The following is a 16484-nucleotide window of genomic DNA, read 5'->3' as shown; positions in this document are numbered from 1 at the left end:
CACTGGTTCAGATCCCTGGTGCAGACATGGCATCGCTTGGCAAGCCATGCTGTGGTAGGCGTCCCACATATAAAGTAGAGGAAGATGGGCATGGGTGTTAGCTCAGGACTAGTCTTCCTCAGCAAAAAGAGGAGGATTGGCAGCAGATGTTAGCTCAGGGCTAATCTTCCTCAAAAAAAAAAAAAATCTATTAACATTTTGGAGCATATCTTTCTGAACTTTTTAAAAATAATTTTTTTCTCATTATAAAAATAGCACACGGGGCTCGCCCTGTGGCACAGTGGTTAAGTTCCTGTGCTCTTCTTTGGCGGCCCGGGATTCGCAGGTTCAGATCCTGGGTGTGGACCTACACACTGCTCATCAAGCCATGCTGTGGAGGTGTCCCACAACAAAACAGAGGAAGCTTGGCATGGATGTTAGCCCAGGGACAATATTCCTCAGGAAAAAAATAAACAATAATACATATTCAGTGTGGAAAAATTGAAAATATAGATGAACGAAAAGAAAAACATTCATTGAATGATTATTTCATTTATTTTTGTTATAAATTTTCAACAATAAATATACATTGCTTTATAATGAAAAAAATATGTATTGATCATGCGTCTCATTTCTTCAGCTTCACCTGAATTGCAGGAATTCAGAAAAGAAAATCCCTTGGTGTTAATGGCTGATAATGGCTTAATATATAAACCTCTCCCATTTCAGCTGGGGCTTTCCATAGCTTCTTTTTATCCTAGGATGGGCAAGAGCCTGAAGCCTGCAGAGACACACAAGGTGTGGAGGAGAAAGAAGAATCTAAGGCCAAGGAGAAACCACACCATGGCAAACTAGACTTGAAGCAGAGCTCACAAGGGGTGAATTCAGACGGGAATTGAACACTCAGGGGCCAGGGGATGCTGGCTTGCTAGTTATGCTTGCCAGAGATCTGACCCCATACCACAGAAGTAAACTGGGCAAGATTTCAATTTGGCTGCCTGGTCCAGGTGGGAGTGTCAGTCCAATCTCAACTAGGGGACAGGGTGAGCCTGGGATGGGGATTTGGGATGCTATACAAGGTAACCAAGGGAGCCAGAGCTCAATGAGTTGGCACATCATCATGTGGGCTGGGAAGACATGGGAGGAGCGTATGGTATATGGCAGTACACAGAGCTTGCCCTAGACCACTTGATACGGGACTTGGTTGGCTATGAAGACATTTATCTAATCATTCACTTATTCAACAAGTAGTTATCCAGCTTCTACCAAGTATCAGGTACTGTGCTAGAAACACACAGATACACACAGTGAAAATGCTTAGGCATCACAGAGAAGAGAAATCTTAAGCCAATGTGGTAATCACACAAACACAGCAATAGAGTGTAGCAAGTGCTTCAAAAATGAATCGGGATTCTCTAGAGTACAACAAGGCATGGAGTTTAGACTGGGAATGGGTTGTCTAAGAAGACTTTCTAAGGAAGTGATGTTTAAGCTAGCTCAAAGGCTGAGCAGGAGTTAGGCAGATAAAGATTGGGAGGAAAAGCATTCCAGACAGAGGGAGCAGCTTGGGCGAGAAGTCTCAGGACATGCCTGCTAAGCAGGTTCACACACAAGAGCCCACAAACCAGCTAAGACTGGTTATGACTGGCCACCCAACCCTGGCTCACAGAAACCAGACTGAGCTCCAAACCCCACTAGAGAGTGGGGCCTGGGGCCTGGAGTACAGGATTCAGCCTGGACACATTGATGGCCCCAGTCAGGAGGAGCTGAGGTCAGAACCACATTATGACTTGTGTAGACCCCAAGCAATTTTGCCTTCGTGGGCAGTTTTTTCCATTTAAAAAAAATATATATTTTAAAAATTATATTTTATGGCTGAGTTGGTATAAAGATGAATACAAAATCAGAATATAATTCTGATTTTAAAGAAAGCAAAACATTTTTGTGGGCTTCTAAAAGTACCTTGGGCCCTGGGCACTGGGCCTACTGTGCTTACTAGATAAATTGGTCCTGGCTAAGGGAGATCGAGGTAGAAAAAGCAAGGTGGGCCAGACTCATTAACCCAAGGAAGTAAGTATAAGGAAATTTCTAGAAGCCCTGCAAGGATGTCAGGAGATACTTGGATCTTCTTAGAAATCTTTGTTGACCTTCGAACAAATAAAAGATAATCACATGACATATTAATGCTATCTACTTATACTTCTACAGTGCTTTTTGCATTTATAAAGCATGTCTACACACAACCTTTCATTTGAGCAAGTAGAGTGTGGATGTTCACCTACTCACTGGTCCAGACAAGGTTAAAGCAAGTGTTCAGTTACTTAGTTCTCCCTGGGAGCCAAAATGGTATCTGGCAGGATTATGGGCTTTGCAGTCAAGTTAGATCTGAGTTCAATATCCCTCATCCACCAAGTCATAGTCGTGTGACCTTGGACAAGTTGCTTAAGTTGGCTGAGCCTCAATTTCCTCCTCTATAAAAAATTTGTCATATTCTCAAAGTATCATTGTAAGGCTTAAGCGAAATGACCGATCTAAAGCATCACTATAACTCAAAAATAGTTTAGGAGTGTTTATGATTTTTTTTTAAGCTTCATGAAAAGGGCAAGAGTTTAGGACACTATCAAAACTGGAATATCTCTTGCTTACAGAGGGCAGCTGAATAGGGTATATGAGCATGTGTGTGCGTGTGTGTGTACAGGTTTTAGAGGAAAGACAAATACAGGAGAGGAATAAAACTGAGATTGAAAATCTGTGTCAGTCAGTGTCCCGTGAGAGCTGAGGTACAGACAGTTCAGAGCTGGCAGTGTGGGCAGGCACACTCAGGTGTTGGCCACATTGGAAATGGGTTTGGGTCTCCTATAATCTTTGGAGGCTTTCAATTGTTGCAGATGAAAATGAATTCTGAACTCCTCTGAGTAGATTTCATGAGGTATATCTGGTAAATTACCAATAAAACTTAACTGAGTTCTTCTCATGGCAGGAGACCCTTAAAGCTGCTATCATAAAACTCTACTGATGAAAGAGTTTCTTATTGATTGCAATCATTATTGGCTCAGCCTGCCCAGCAAAAAGCAAATACGCATTACGCCCCTTGAGAAAACAAATTTCAGAACCACACCAATTTTATGAGACAGGCCTAAGAGATGACAGCGCTTATTCAAAGTCCTATTGTGATTTTTCAGGAGGCCTGTCTCAACCAGGAAGCTCTCTACAATCCAGAAAACTCCAGAGCAGCAGGCTGCTGTGATTCCTGCAACCTAGGCATAGCTGTGCAGTCTGATTAGAAAGATGTTCCCAAACTCAAGCAGCCTAATTTGCTATTTTATACTATATTAACATTTCACATCTATTAACTCAACACACCAACTATTGATCGGAAAATAAAATTAGTTCTTGCTTTCACATAACAGAGAAGAACTGCAGTTTATAATGAAAGAAATGCTCATACTCAATTGCATAATAGAAATCATTGTTTCCTTATTACAAAGGTACCTAATTAGCAAAGATTTTCATTTTTCCATCATGAGGGTGGGGTGGGGGGGGGGGCATTGCTAATTGCTATTCTAACCACATAGCCGTTCCTTAGGTGCATCGCAATTTGCATCTTCCAAATTGCTTTTGAGACAATGCCTTAGAATGAAACAGAATATAGATTTGGCAGGAAATTTTGAAGAGGAGAGGATAGAGAGATCTACTAAGTGGCAATTGTGTTCCTCAGGAATCAACCACGGAATCCTTTAGTCTCCCTGGATCTTCTCCACAATTTTTCACTCTGCCTGCATAAAAACATTCTTTAGAATTCCCAGTGTTATAAATAAGATACTTTGTACTTTTCCCTACTGCTCTGGAGGTTCTTGCAGAACATCAGAAATTTAAGATACACTAAATATAATCCCGGAAGTTATGTATCATTAAATTTGCAAACAAAATAATTTTTAAATTAAATGATAACATACAGTGCTGGTAAAGGTGTAGCAAAATTGGTACTCTCATGCATTGCTGGTTGCATGGTAAATTGGTTCCACCCATTTGGTAAACAACACAGTAATGTGTATCATTAACTATACGAATGTTTAATACTCTTTGACTCAAAGATCTTCTTTCTGGAACTGTATTCTATTACATCAGCCCAAAACAGGATAAAAGGTTATGGGTGAAGATGGTCTCTGAGGTAGCATTTATGGAAGTGAAAACTGAAAATGGCATAGGTGTTAAATAACTGGGGCATTTGCTTACTTATAGGCAAAAAATTCAGATGCTTACCTGGTAACCCTTGAGAGATATCAGAAAGATCCCTTACTTCATTTGCTAAAATAGTCTAAAATATTACCTTATATAAGGTTAGAGGTTTTGTATCCATGAGTTCCTATTCAAATGTAGTTCTTTACAGAAACAAACAAACAGAAAAGAAATAGCAAGATAGGAGACATAAATCCAGCTATATCAATAATTACACTAAATGTTAATGAACTAAACACTCCAATTAAAAGACGGAGACTATCAGACTTGATTTTTTAAAAAATGGCTCAACAACTCAACTATATGCTGTTTACAGGAGACACACTTTAAATATAAGGACCCAAAGGGGTTGAAAGTAAAAGGATGCAAAAAGGTACCATCATACAAATCTAACCATAGGAAAGTGGTGTGGCTGTATTATCAAAGTAGACTTCAAGACAAAGAATATTACCAGAGGTAAAGAGAAATATTTCATAATGATAAAAGAGTCAATTCAACATAAAGATGTAACAATCCTAAATTCATATGTGCTTATTAATTCACAAAGCAAAACTGATAGAACTAAAAGGAAAAACTAATTAATCCACAATCATAGATGAGTAACTTTTTAGTCCTTGGGTCATGATTTATCACTGCTAATTTAGCTCAAAATCATCTCTGAGATCGTTTGTAACCTAGTCCTGAAAGAATGAGATACAAGGAAAGTCTCCTTTAATTCAAGGAGAAAGTGAAGAACAGGCCTTAGATTGATGTGGCAGTGGGAAAGGTTAGTGGGGAGTCTGGCTAACAGGATAGCTCTAGGGCCACATGGCAGAGAAAGTCAAAAAGGGAAACAGATAACAAAGGATGGGTGGTGGGAAGATTTGAATGGAACCAAAAAGAGTGTGACCTACGTTTGAAAGCCCATTTCAACACTCCTTGAGTAATCCTGGACGAGTCCATAAACTTCTCTAATATTCTGACACCTATAAAAATGGAGAAAGTAATATCTGCCTTACGGTTTGATATGGAAGTTAAACACATTTGTGATAAATGCTAGAAATACAGGATCTCCCCTTTTTCGCACAGTTTCCTGATAATGACTCATGTACTCAAAGTTTCTGCAAAGAACCACGAAATGAACTGGGCAAGGATCCCAGGACCCCAATTATTGTGGAAAAAACAAAAAATAACTTACCTAGTCCCAAGAAGGTACAGAGAATCTCAAAACAACCCATCCTCTAGGAGCTTCCCCTGGCTACTCTTTCCTTTCGCAAAGTGAAAATAACTCCATGTTAGTTCTTAATCTCCTTCATGTGCTGTCTCAAGGAATTTAAACTATCTCAAGAAATTTCTAGAATTTTAATTACTCAGACTCTTTGGCAGTCAGCAGTCCACTGACTGACTTCCAGGCAGGATAGGACCTCACATAAAAATTTCCCTGAAAGATATATCCATTTCTTCAAAATTTCCAGAGAAAGCTAAATTTCCCCCTCTTCTTTGGAAGTACATTTCGGAGTCTCCTTTTTTACACTCAGAAAGTCCTTCCTGTCTTACCTCAATATCTCTGAAACAAGGCACAGTCCTATAAAGCTGAAACAGAGTTACAACGTGCTATAGGAGATCAGAGGAGGGAGTGCCTTGAAGCGCTTTGGGAAACCAGGAAAAATTTCTTAGATGAGGGCATTTATTCCTAGCCTTAAAGAAAGGACAGAGTTTTGAGCCACGTTGGGAGGGCATTGCAAATGGATCTAAGGCTGGATAGGGAAATGTGGAGCCTGCTGGGGAGGAAGAGATGATGGTCAGAGCAATGGGGGAACAGAAGGGAGGAGACAGAGAAGAAAACATGACACCATGTTGTGGAGAGCCACACACACCAGAAGGAAGACTGTTGGCTTTATTTGGTAGGTAATGAGGAGCAAGAGGGAGTTTTGCTGATATATGTAGCCGGAGCTGAATTTTAGGAAAGATTAATCTAGCAGAGAGGTTTTAGGGGTAGGGCAAGAGTATGGGTGAGAGGTGAAAGATTGCTTAGGAAGTCCTTTCAACCATTTGGATGGGTTCCCAAGAGCCTGAATGTCAGTGAAAGCAGTGGAAACGAAGGTGAGGGAGGGCACGAGGCATTGAGGACAGAAAGCATTCTAATTCATCTTTATGTTTACGGCTTGGCTCTCATTAACTATTATTTTAATTAGAGTTGCTGTTCAGCTACAAGATTTGACCATAAAGAAGTGAGGAAGAAAGAGGAACCCAAAGAGATAACGTAAAAAGAGAGAGAGAGAGAGAGAGAAAATGTAACAGGTAATAATTAAATATAGAGAGCTTTATCTCTATCTCAAGACTCATTTCAACAAAGTCCCTGACTCAAGGCTCTTACGGTCACTACTTACTAAATAACTCTAAACACATGTTCGACTGACCGTGGGTCACACTGTATCTTTGCATCTTGGGGATATCACATTTGCTTGATTCCATTATCCCAAGACAGATACCATACAGCCCAAATAAAAGGAAATCTAAGGAAGTGGACTTAAGCTTATTGTCCCCATTGTCAACGTCGTTGAGGATCTATTATGCACCAGGCACTGTATTAAGCACTTTATGTGAATTATCTTTTTTAATTTTCTCAACTACTCTATAAAGTAGATGCTACCAGTCTCTTTTAACAGATAAGAAAACTGAGGTTTAATTAGGGCACAAAGCCAGGATTTCAACAGAGGCATTTTGACTCTAGAACGTGAACTGTCTTCCCAGTACATTGTGCCGCCTTCTGAGGAAGAAAACACACCATAATCGAAATCTGAAACACAGCAGGTGCTCAGTGAGAGATGCTCCACTGCAGTTTATTTAAAAACAGTGTCAAGTTGTCAGAGAAAAGTCTCTATCTTTTCTATGACGGGTTGTTCCAAGTCAGGACTTTCGCATCATAAGTTCTGTTCTAAGGATGTATAAACACAACCGTTCCTCCTGAAGGAGGGGTTGGTGGGTGAGTGCTTGTACTGTCACACCAGGAGCCTCAGGGTAGTTGTGTATCAATTTGGGTTTTTGTTGCAAGTGACAGAAGTGAATTGACAAAGTTAACAAGAGGGTAAGAGAATTTAATAGAAAAATCTAGAAAGGCTGAAAGGCCAAGCCAAAGTAGCTGCAGGCTCTAAGGATAGTCTCCTCAGGGAGCCTCTGTCGGGAGGAAGCAATAACCATCACCTTTGTCTTACATGCTCCGTGCAAGATTCAGATTCCCAAGAGAGAACATCCGATTGGCCAGCCTTGGGTCATGTGATTGTCACCTAACCAGGGGATGGTAGGGCAGTCTCACCAAAACAAGACACAATCCAAGAGAAGGGAAATCCCCAAGAGAATCTGGGTACTAGAAAAGAGGGTAACGGACGCTGGGCAGACAAAAACAGTAGGTGCCCATTGCATGCCGGGAAGCAGGAGTTTCCTGAGCCACAGATATGCCCAGGAATATGCAGGAGTCACCTCAAGCCTTGCAGTACTACACAAGGAGTTGAAAAAGTGACTCTCCCAGCTGCTCCTCCGGCAGCGCTAGATTTAGTTATAATCATATGTTACAGTATCATTAGGCAAGCAGCACATGAAATCAACTAGGAACATTTCATTTTAAACTTTGCTGATTTTTCAAATTTGCTTTGCGTTCTCAGTAATGATTTCTTGCTCTATTTTTATGCCTCTCAGATAAAGTGCCATCATACGTGATGTTAGCTCCATTAGACATGAAGTAAGCATTATTTATGATTATTATCAGGGTGATGAAGCATTAAAATAGGAAAGAAAATTACTTTCACAGGCCTTTTCAAAGTCTTGAAAGTTGGGGTTTAATTTGTCAGGCTTTTGCTTTCTTCAAGCCACGAGGTGGTGAGGAATGTTGGAGCAAAGCTGGTCAATGGCTCAGGAGACTTTTGCTTTTGGTATTGCACGAAAGAGCTTGGATATCTCGCAGATTCCACCTCAGACAGATGGGACCCTGGTTGAACTAAACCTTCTTTGACAAGTTGAGTAGGAGTGAGGCTTTTCATATCTGAATTTTAACCTTATGGGGAAGTTAGATGAGTCTGCAATGGTAAACTGGAATTAGAGGATAACTCAGGGTGCAGACCAGATGGCAGATGACTAAGAAAAGAGTCAACTAGATCAGTGTAATGCTGTAACTTATCAGCATGTGAAACGTATGTTAATGTTCATGTCAAACCACTGTCGGAGGAGGACCATTCTCTTTCTCCTTTTCTACTTTTTTTTTTTGCCAATTGGCTAAATCTTTCTCTATATTGACAAATATGGCACAAAGATGCTTAGGGGAAGTTGCGTTGAAAAGGAGGTGGGAAGGTGAGAGAAAAGTAAAATAAAAAGGGAAAACAATGAAGCTAATTTTAGATTCCCAAATAATGAAGTCACTTTATGGTTTCCATTAACGACGAGATAAAGTGCAATTAAATAAAAACTTTAAGGCTCAAGTGTTTGATTAACTTCATTTTTGCCTCATATTTTTCAATTCAATAATCATCAAAAGCTCTATTTAATTGATTACAGTATTCATTTAGCACTTTTTTTTAGAGTCTGGAAATTAGACTTTCTCGGCCCTTAGGCACATTGCACCGGTCATCATGAAGATGGATACCTTAGATGCTGCTACCAGTGACACATCTGGTTTCTGAGGGAAGCTTGTTGACTGAGGGGCCAGGCAAAGACACAGGAGTAGCAGGAGCACAGCTGGAGAGGCAGCCATGTGTTCAGTGTTCCTACTTTTCACCCTTGACATTTGCCTGATGCTGACAACTCAAGGGCATTTCTTTAATTTTACGGATATTTCTCTTGACCAACTCATTCCATAGGTCTCTCTGCAGGACTTCGGGGCCTCCTTGGTATATACTAGGTACAAGGAAATCTTCCTTTGTCCTTGATCAGCAGCTAGAAATCACAGCTAACCATGGTTAGCATCTATGAGTTAAGAAGTAGGCATTATTATCATCCCCACTTTACATTCGGAAACAGATGCTCAGCAAAGTTAAATAATTTTAATGAAGTCACATAGCTCATAATTAATGTCAAAACTTGAACTCAAGCAGTCTGACTCTAGAACACATTCTTAACTGCCGTGTTCTGCTTTCTCTAGCTAACTAAATTTTCTCTAATTAGAAAGTATAGATAGTCATTCTCAAGATACCAGACCTCCAAGCCTTTCTGAAAGTGGAAGCCGAATTGTATACTGTCTTTGTCATAAAGAGCCCCAAGCACAGAGTAACATAAAAACTGGTTCAGAACTGGAGAACTCCATAGGGTCTGAACTATGAAACAACTCTAAAACATACATGGGACTCTCATGGAAAAAGGGATTCAAGGCCACTAGCCCACAGAGCTAGAAATAGGAGAAGGCATACTCAACAAATTACAGACAGTAGAGGAATTTTATATCTGAAAATTAACCTGAAAGGCCTTCAAAATAAATGTTAAAAATGTTTGAAAAGATGAAGGAATATAGTTCATAAAACAAGAACACAAGAACAGGATGATTTGGCGGGAAAAACAAGCAGACAAACAGGTCGTATCACAGAAATAAATAAATATTACCACTGAAATTAAAAATTCAATAGACAGATTAATCATAGATAAAGAGGGAATTAGAGAATTAAAAGATATATCTAGTAAATCACTCAGAACATAAGACAAAGAGCTAAAGATACGGAATATATGAAAGAGAAGTTGAGACATGGAAAACAGATTGAAAATCCCAGAAGGCAAGAACAGAGAATGACAGAAAGTCAATATTTGAGGATATCCTGACTCAGAATTTTCCAGATTAAAAAAAAGTTTCCTCAGACTAAAAAGCACATTGATTTCTGATCAGGATAAATAAAAACAAATCTACAAAGAAACCCATGCAAGTAAAACTGCAGACCATCAAGGACAAATGGGAGAACCATAAATGATGCCAGAGACAAAAGACAGATTGTCAACAGAAAAACAACAATCAGACCGACCATGGATTTCTCATTAACAACAACAGATGCCAGAAGAAAATGGAATAAAAACTTTAAAGTACTGAGGAAAACTAACAGCCCCTCAAGAGTTCAATGTCCTGATGTGGCAGATTCTGTGCCATGGAGTCATTAAACCTTCTTCGTTTCCTCCTCCGCACACAGGATAGCTACATTTCCCACTTCCCTTGGGGCCGTGCAATTGGATTTCTGGCCAACACGTTGTGGTGGAAGTGATGCACACCACTCCTAGGTTTGTCCAGAGAAATTAAAAACAAAAACAAAAAGCCATGCTCTCCCTGGAAATAATTCAAGTATGGCAGATTCATTAAACAGAAGAAGCAAGGATCCCAGAGTCACTGGTTACAGTAAACCACTCCGGAGAGCCACTTGACCCATAATAGGCTGGGGTATGAATGAACATTTCATTTTAATTGTGTTAAGCCACAGAGATTTAACAATGAAGGTGGTGGGCAGGGACACTGTGCACAGTTGACCACCGTGCAGACTGAGCTGAATCTTGAGACAGCAGCTAGAGAGTGTGGTTTATTCTACCTAATATATGGGATAATCACTCAAGAATAGAGGTAAAATATGACCAGATCCTTTCTGGAAGAATTACTAACAAATGTATTTCAGGAAAAAGGAAATGAGTCCAGATGAAAGGAATGGGAAGCCAGTAGCAAAGATATTAGTTGTATAAGTTAGTAAATCTAAATAAATATTGACTTAAAATATAATAACAAGGGAGAAATAAAATACTTGATTAAGATGTGGGAAATTGAAGAGGGGAATGCAGACAGAAGTTTAAGCACGGCTGGCTACTTGTATTATTCAGAAGGTGGATAAAAATATTGCTAATCTTTAGACTTAGTTAGCAGAACAATGTTAAGAATCTATGTTTAAAATTTAAGTTTTACCACCAAGAGAATACAGGGTGAGGTACAGGCACACATGGCCCAGCACGTGTTTCTGGGTCCCATGGCTCTCTCATAACTATTGATCTGGTTTTCCTCTTGTTATAATCCTTCAATACTGGTAAGCGGACACAATAAACATTGATGAGAAAATTAAACAATTTGGAATAGAGGTGGGGAGGAAGAAAGGGAAAATGGGCCAAAGGGAGAAACTCTTAGATTGCAAAAGAACATTTTCCAGTTTCCTGAGGGGACTTTATTTGTAACACGCAAATAGAACTGTGACGACCCGCCCCCCGCCATTTCAAATATGTGCTCTTTACCCAAATCCTGATGGACTCCTGGGTACAGAGATATCACCCTGTAAAAAAGAAGAGAACAGTCTGGCAGTTCCTCAAAATGTTAAACATAAAGTTACCATATGACCCAGCAATTCCACTCCCAGGTAAATACAGAAGAGAAATGAAAACACACATCCACGCAAAAACTTGTACATGAGTGATCATTGCAGCATTATTCATAATAGTCAAAAAGAGGAAACAACCCAAATGCCCATCGGCTGCTGAATGAATGAATAAAATGTAGTATATCCATACAATGGAACATTACTTGGTAATAAAAAGGAGCGAAGTGCTGATATGAACTACAACACGGATGGACCTTGAAAACACCACACCAAGGGAAAGAAGCCAGTTACAAAAGACCACATATTGAATGATTTCGTTTATATGAAATGGCCAGAATAGGCAAATCTACAGAGATAGAAAGTAGATTAGTAGTTGCCAAGCCCTGAGGGCCTGGGGGAAATGGGAGGTAACTGCTAATAGGCATGGAATTTATTTCTGGAGTGATGAACATGTTCTAAAATTACATTTTGGCGACGGTCACACAACTTTGTGAATATACTAAAAACTACTGAATTGTACACGTTAAATGGGCGAACTATATGGTGTATGAATCATATCTCAATAAAGCTGTTTAAAAAAAAAAGAAGTAGCTAAACTCCTCCCAAAAAACACATTACAAATCAAAGACCTGAGATCCAATTGCAAAAAAGAAATAGAATATTTTCAAGCTTGAAATCAACTATATTAGTATGCATATTAAAAATAAAAAAGTGAAAGAAGACCTAAACTAATGGATATCTCTCTTCCCAGCAAACGGTCACTAAATACAGTTACTAGAGACCTGACCATGACCTTGCTGTGGGCGCCAGTGACAGTGAAGGTGAACCGGAGGAGACGGCAGGGGTAATGGCCACAGCTGGCCACTGTGCAGTCAAGCACTACTCTGGGGGCTTGGTGCAAGGGGTTCCAATCTTAAGACAAGAAAGGCAACTGTCTGTGGCTCTGGAAGGCCCATGGCCCACCGCTTACCTTGTGACATCTGGTGAGACCCCGCCCAGGCCTGGCAGCAAGTGTTATTACATATATCATCTATTTTAACTGTGAGAGCTCAAGTCAAGTCATAAACCTACATTTCCATGGGGCCCAGACAAAAATAAACACAGACTATTACTTCTAATCCTTTCCCTCTGCTTTTCTCGGAGGGTTGATTAGATTGCATATTCTATGAAAGGATGGACGGGTTCAGTCTTTTCTAAAGTATTTCCTCATGGGTTCACCCATGATTAAGGGCACAAGCTTTTCCCATTTGAAAGATGCATGATCCAGCTGTTCTTTTTGCCTGCTGCAACTTCTTGCTAACCTTTCTGGAACCAAGGAGAGAAAAACAATGTTTAATTATTGTGACCTGAGCATGTCCCTCCCAAATGAGAAGAGGATCTTTTGTATGTACACCCAAGATAATAGCTTCTTTTAACCAGTAGTGATCTGTCATTCTAATTCTTTGTTTACAATTTCAAAGGTTGGTATGCATTTTATCTTTTAGGTCTTTAAAAAATACAGCTGTTTTGGCTAACATGAAATGTCATACACTGAGGCTTGATAAATTGAGAGCTAAATGTTTTAAGACCTCTAAAGTAATAATCACTAAGTGCCTAATTTCAAAACACACACCATTCATTTGCTTCCCCAGGATGAAGTGCCCATCACAGAGACACACCCCTGGCCCCAGGCCAGATTTTTCTTCCTGGGCTTTTTGAACATTTAGATTCCTAAAGCAGCTAGTTACCTCTCTGGGCCTCCCAAGTTTCTGCCTTTCAGCATTGCTGGAGGCCCGTGATGTGTATAAACGGGCGGAGGGAGCCATTCTCCCTCTGCACTGAAACGCAGAGGAGCGAGTTCTAAATGAATGCCTAGGTTGTCCAGTGCAGTAGAAGCTGTGCAAGGTACTTCGGCCTGCGTTCCCTCCTGCAGCCACCGCTGGAAATGCTGCCTAGGACTGTCCAGGGCATTCTTGCCAAAGGTCCAGATTGACACTGCATCCCCACTCACAGGCTGGCTGATTTCCAAGAAGTACCAATGCTTGGCCCTGTCCTAGGGGGAACCAATTTAAATTATTTAAAAAAAAAAGCTTGTCACATAATTCATAATAATCAAATGACATATGGACTTGAACCAATGATTACCTCTCATGCAGGAAACAAGGCAGGCTGACCTCTGACTGGCTGAGACCAGGCTTGGGTCTGGCTGAAATCTGAAACAAGTTTAAAGGACAAACCAAGTTTTTCTCTGTTAAAGGACAGGCCAGTGGGGTCAGTATTTACGAGGCTCTGGATCTCCAAGTTTCAACCACAGAGAGAAGTTCAAACAGGAAAGCAAAAATCTTCTTAGACAAAGAAACTGTTGTCAAAATGCATATAAGTTTAAATGAAAAAAGGAAAATGCCAAACAGGTGCATACATACGCCACCTTTGGGGAAAAACAAAATAAGATAAAAGCATGGATAAGAAATATACATTCCTACTTGCTTGGTTTTCCATAAAGAAACCCTGGAAGGATATGACAGTAACTAGAAAACAATGGTTACTTGGTTTGGAGGTGGAGAACTTCCCAGAGGACAGGAGTGAGAGCTCCTTTTCACCATATGCAGACTTTTCACTATGCACCTTTGTATACATATATATTTATTAACCATATGCGAGGAACTGGTCTAGGTGCTTAGGAAGTAACAGGGAGCAAAATTGTTCCCTCAAGAATATTACATTCTAGTGAGAGAAAACAAATATAAACACATAAAAATAAGTACATTGTATGGTACATTAGATGGTCATGAAAATTAAAAAGTAGAGAAGGGTAAAGGATGCAAGGGAGGCAGGAGACGGACAGTTTGCATAATTAAAGAAGGTGGTCAGAGTAGCCTCAATGGGGCAAAATCTGCACTAAGATTTGGATGAGGTGAGGGGTAGCAATATGGATCTTTAGGGGAAGACTGTGTCAGGCAGAGGGAACAGGTATGGCAGTGGCTCTCAACTGAGAGATTTTGCCCCCAGGAGACATTTGGCGATGTCTGGAGACATGTTTGATTGTCACAGCTGGATGGTGGGATGCTGCCGGCATCCAGCGAGTAGAGCCCAGAGATGCTGCTAAACATCCTGCACTGAACAGGACAGGGCTCCACAATAAAGAATTATGCAGCCCCAAATGTCACTAAGGGCTACTGATAAAAGCAAAGGCCCTGAGAAGAAAGAATGCCAGGGACGTTCAAGTAACAAAGAGACCAGTGTGACCATAAGAGAAGTAAGCTGTCCTGCTTCTGTCTTAAGAGTGGTCACACCCTCACACTGCTTCCCATAGCAGTCGTTCACTCTCACTCACAGTGCCCTCCAAAGCTTCAAGAAGGAAGAGCACTTTTTCCCCTAACAGTCCCCTAACCACGAGGTTACCTTTTTATAACAGCGTTCACACCTTGCGTCATCATACAGAGCACTGCTAGCACTTTCCTTCATTCCTCCATTCTCCCATCACCAGCCTCATTAGAAAGCATAGCTTCACAGAGATTGCAGAAACCACAACTTCTTAGGGCTCTATTCTGTTCTTAGTTAAGGGTGGAGAAAAACTCAAAACGAGGAAATTACCTCGTAAAATGAGAATAGTACGTTAGGTTAAGGAGGTTGAAGAGCAATGGGGAAGATGGAAGCAAATAAAAATAAAGAAAGAAAGAGGCACTGGGGAGTCCTGGAGAGGGTGCGATGAAGAGGGGAGCCCTTCAAATCTGTTGACTCAGCCAATGAACAGAGACTCTAGACACTCAGCCACATCCTGGAATTTCCCATCTTTTCCAGTCTCCTTGTTACTGTTTTCTGTTTAGTTACCACCTAGTAATTTCTCTATAAATGTTTGTTGAACTGAACTGCTGCAAAATAGAACTGGCTGACGTGAGGACTTTTCTCAGAATTTCTAGAGCCAAAGTGTATACTAGTCAGCAGGAAAACACAAGGTATATTTCTGTGAGTGACTGGTTTAATCTAAACAGAATATCAGTCAGGTTTGGGGGAGCAGTGAATAATAAAATTGGAAGCCAGAGTGATATTAAAATATTTAATAACTGATATGGGTATAAAAATTAATACATAAATATATTTCAGACACTTAAAATATACCCTTTTATAATCACTAAATAAATTATGTATATGTGTGTGTGAAGGCATTATGGTAGTCATTAGTAAATAGGCTTTGGTGTCACCTCAACTTGGGTTTGAATCCTAGCTCACTAATTTTTTTTGGGGGGGGGGCGGGGAATTAGCCCTGAACTAACATGAGGAAGACTGGCCCTGAGCTAATATCCGTGCCCATTTTCCTCTACTTTATACGTGGGACACCTACCACAGCATGGTTTGCCAAGTGGTGCTTTGTCTGCACCGGGGATCTGAAGCGGTGAACCCCGGGCTGCCAAAGTGGAACGTGCGCACTTAACCACTGCACCACCGGGCCGGCCGCAACGTGGCTCACTAATGTTTACTGAGATCTTAGGCCAGTTATTTAAGCGCCTTCAGTTCCAATTTCTATAGCTATAAAATGGGGGTGATGATAATATGAACCTCATAGAAATGCTGAGGATTAAAAATATAATCTATGTAAAATGCAAGGTTCGGCAATAGTAAGAACTCAATAATGGCACATATTATTAACATCAAAATAATTCTTTTGCATCCTTTGTATGCTAACAAGACAATAAACTTATCAGTTATTTCCTATACCACTGTCATTACCAATATTTGCTTTTACAACAATTACTTGGGTAAGGACTTTCTGTCTGAATTATCTGCATAACCGTTTGGCTTTGGCTAGAAAGACCTGGCCGAAAAGGGAGGTCAGGAGGCACCTCACTGTAGGCATCTCAAGGAAGGAGTATTTAAAGTGAATGTGTAGATCAGGCATAATGCTGGATAATGGCAATGTTCTGTTTTCATACAAAGATGTAAACAATGGAAAATAGATTTTTAATGGGCCACTTAAAAAATGAAGTAAATATA

This window comes from Equus caballus, chromosome 4, assembly GCF_041296265.1.
Source record: "Equus caballus isolate H_3958 breed thoroughbred chromosome 4, TB-T2T, whole genome shotgun sequence".
In the NCBI taxonomy this organism is placed as follows: domain Eukaryota; kingdom Metazoa; phylum Chordata; class Mammalia; order Perissodactyla; family Equidae; genus Equus; species Equus caballus.
The sequence above is the reverse complement of the archived record's forward strand: the minus strand, read 5'-3'. Positions refer to the sequence as shown.